Source organism: Halyomorpha halys, unplaced genomic scaffold, assembly GCF_000696795.3.
Source record: "Halyomorpha halys isolate HHAL.00 unplaced genomic scaffold, Hhal_1.1 Scaffold512.1, whole genome shotgun sequence".
NCBI lineage: Eukaryota > Metazoa > Arthropoda > Insecta > Hemiptera > Pentatomidae > Halyomorpha > Halyomorpha halys.
In genome coordinates, this window is record NW_027108254.1 from 343814 (window position 1) to 347991 (window position 4178).

General features: G+C 28.5%; 1 protein-coding gene across 1 annotated transcript in view; it reads right to left on the bottom strand.

The window, feature by feature from the left end:
• LOC106683750 (protein FAM43A) overlaps window positions 1-4178 on the bottom strand; it is a 145316-nt gene that overhangs the window by 84313 nt on the left and 56825 nt on the right. The window lies entirely within an intron of this gene.

The window sequence follows — 4178 nt, forward strand, 5'->3', positions numbered from 1 at the left end:
CAAATTGAAAATATTCAAAAAAATATATTCTACTGTATATATTAAAATTTTACTTTAATACTATAAATATATTCTACTATAAGGATATATTCTATATATACAAAAACATTCTAATAAGAAATAAAACGGGGAAATACACTCTGATAGTAGTAGATCCTATGTAAATGGTTGTTACAGTATAAGAGAGAAGAGAATATTCTCTATAAAATCGTAAGAAAGATAAGCAATTCCCTTTTTTCAACTAACTTCCTACGCTAAGTGAACTTTCAATTTTAAACTAAACATAATAAATAATAAAAACTTGGGAATTAAGGAAATAGAAAAGGAATAAACCTCTATTGAACATTTTATAGTCATAAAGCATCGTGTATGTAACTTGGCTCGAACTTATAACAACTGACATCTTGAAGGGATTCAGGATATGATGAAAACCGCTATAAACTTTAAAAAAAGATACGCTGGACAAAGTTGTACTAATATATATGGAGATGACAGGGGATAAAGAATAAAAAGAATGGACAGGTAAGAGACAGTGAAGACAGGTCTCTGGACAACCTTCACCCCACCCCAAGCTATACACCCACCTGCTTGAAGTAGCTACCCACCTTTTGGCTAACCGTAACCTACTGATGTGCGTATGGGTCTTGATCCACCTAGCAATCACTGATTTTTTGATGTTCATGATCAAATACAAAATATGATAGTAAAACTCAAAGTAGTGAAAACATAACTTTTTTTTTAATCAGTAATTTAAGGAATAATTCGAAAAATAATGTTTCAAGGTCTTTGAATAAGATTCGATGACTCATGCACCAACGTTTGGCCAAATTTAGGCATAATCAAAGATGATATTGGTTTACTTATTTTTAACAGCCTTAAGAAGTACTTCAATAAATATTCATATTATTTTAGAATCTACAGTAATATTTAAAAGTAATGATTTTAAATCAAAAAATATCAGTTCGATTTGATTTGGATTCCATGTGGACGGGATATTTCGATCGGCTGGTACAAGCTGGCCTGGATTTGTGTTCGACCCATTCAGAGTCGGTTTTTGGACACAGATCAAATGGCGTCTTAGTACAAGAGACAGGAAGAAAAAGGCAGTTCTTTCATGCTTTTTTTGATTACTTTAATGAAAATTATGTCTAATTACTAGTCAAAACTGATGAGTCTGCCAAGTATAGGTAGGGGGAATAAAAAATGGCGGCTGTTTCAAAACCTTAAATAAACATTAATTTTTTATTCGGAGCTGTATACCTTTAAAACTACCAACAACACTAGAAAATCTAAAAGAACATTATTTAAACAAGAGTAAATTTGCTGAAAAATTACCCCTAATAGAGCTAGTTCAATAGTTCTCGAGATATAGCCTTTTAAAAAGCAACTTTTCATAAAAATGTACTGAAATATCAGTAGTTAGTTAATTTATTTTGAGAAATCTATACCTCAGGAGCTATGTGACGTACCGATGTCTATTAGCAATCGAATTAAAGCTAGTTTAATGTACTATAAAGTAGTTAATGACCTATATCTTCCTAGGAATAGTTTTCATGATATTTGCTAAAATAAATTGATTTATAGTTGTTAGGACGATAATTTTCCACTTGTAATTATACATAGTTTTCAATTAAGCAATCAAAAATTGGGGTGAAATAACTGTCTTTTTTCTCTTCTTGGGCTCTTGTAATATCTGGGCAAACTTAAATGTTGCATACACAGGTTTGTGTTTCATTATATATAACAATATATTAATATTGTTTTAGAACGGTAGATAAATATTTTTGCTCATTTTATTGTGGTTAATTAAAGGATTTTTCCAACCTTCACCTTAGTTAGTAAACTCTAGATTATTATTGTATAATTTAAAATTCTATCACTTAAGTGTGATACGTTGTGTCAGATCTTGTCGATTAATTTAGTGATATATTTTTGATACAACATAACACAGAAATAAGTTTATAAAGAAATATAACTGGATAATTTAATTAACAAATATCTGATAAAAATGTTAAAACACGAAACTTGAATTTATAGGTTATGTAGAACCATTTCTACGACATTTGTTATCATGTATCATCTACTTTCTTTGTATAGAAGTATCCTTTCATCTTTGGGATATACCGGCATCTGGATACCAATGCTTGTTACTTTCGTTTTTGTGTTATTACAAAGTATTATTATTATTACAAAGTATTTGTTGGTATTTTGGATTTGCGGCAAATGTATGGATACGGTTCACTACCATTTGAAATTACACAAACTTCAGTATGTTAACTTAAAGCAACTTCTTTTAAAAGGATCAAGGAATTGAAGACAAATGTACTTTATAATTAGGCTTTTGAAAAAATTAAAAAGAAATGTTAATAATGTCATTCATTAGATTTTTAATGATTTTAGAGGGAGTTAATGTTTTTAAAATCGGGAGTTAAACTGCCTGTTTGTGCAGTAAGTGTACTGTAGCAAAGCAGTCTGTTTCCCATATTTTTACTAAAGCTAAGTATAATTGACATATAAATTTTGTTGTTTGATTCGTCCTCGTGGTTAAAAGAGCCAATCAAACTAAATAATGTTTCGTTATAGTTTAATTATATTAAAATAAAAGAAAAATCTTGACCAACATTCAGCAAATATTGTAAAAAAAAGTGTTATAAAGATACTATAATTATTATAATGATCCATAACACGAATTTATTGAAAATGTTCAAGTGAAATGAAATGACTTAATAATAAGAAAAACTGCAAATATTAACTACAGAGATATGGAAAATATAAAATATTTTTTTCTAGCCACGTTTTTTTTTATCGATTTGAACTAATGTAAGCAGAACGGACAATTGTTTGCCTTTTAAATTACTGACTTTATAATTTGTTTTCGACTCTTATGAATTTACATGAGCTGCGGTTGAATTTGTCCAAAGTAATTATCTTTCTGTATGTGTATACGCCTAATATGTAGAGCGATGAAAACTAAGTAATACTATACTGCCGTTTTTCTATATGATAATTAATTTTATTGCGTTTAAAAAAAATAAATAAAAAATAGTACAGCTGAGTTTTAAGAACCATTTATCAGTTCACATAATTCAACTATAAAAACAATTTCAAAATATACTTTATGAATATCATAAAATATTTTATTAGACTTGGTTAGGTTAATTAAATATCCGAAAAGAAATGAATAGAAACAGGAAATGGATCTTTAAAATAATCTTTTTCAATTTATTTTTTTCACCCAAATTTATTAAATATTAAATACAGACGGAGGACTAATTTATTTTTTAATAATTAAGATTCGAAGACTGGAATAGTTGTAATTATTATAGTGAGTTAAAGTAAAAGAATCTTCCAATGAAATATGAATGAAAAAATGAATGTTCCATTCATCAGCATACTTATTATTATTTAAAAAAAAAATATAATCTCATATATGATGAACTAATGCCCTTATTAGTCCACATTAAAATACAACAATATATATTGTCAACATATATTCAAAATAAGGATAATCTTCTTAAATTTCATGTTACATTCTTTGTAATAAAAATAAATAAATAATAATATATTTTTGTTAATTAAATGAAAAATATGGAACTTAATCGTAACACAAGTGCCAAGCGACCCCTCCCAGTGTCCCCTTTAGGTGGACTTCACTATCATCATTTATTAATTACAAAACATTAACTTATATCGAGCGGTGTTATAACGCGGGGTAGCTACAACGTTTATAAATGGGATTTTCCTAAAAACGTTTTTTTTAATAAGATTTATATGGACTTTGATTAAATTATTTCGGAAGATTGACAAATTCCTTGTCAATAAGTTACCTATAACGGAGATGAGAGAAAGAGACGAAGAAGGCCCTGAATGTAGCAAGTTATGAATGAAGCGGAGAAAGGATTAGGTAAGAGGTAGGTACCAGCGGGCAGTGAGTGCATACCGTTAGTCACTACATAGGCATCGTCCGGAACCATCGAGGTCGCCCAGCGCCTTCAAGGGTCTACAAGAATAAGAAAAATGGTTGATGTTTCTATCTTATTTAACATGGTAGTTACATTGTTTTAAATTATGAGAAGGATTTAAGAAAACATTTTTTGATTATTCAGTATATCCAATGTAGAATGAAATATTAAATTCTTGTTTACTATTATATATTATTCAACTCGAAAAAAAAAAAA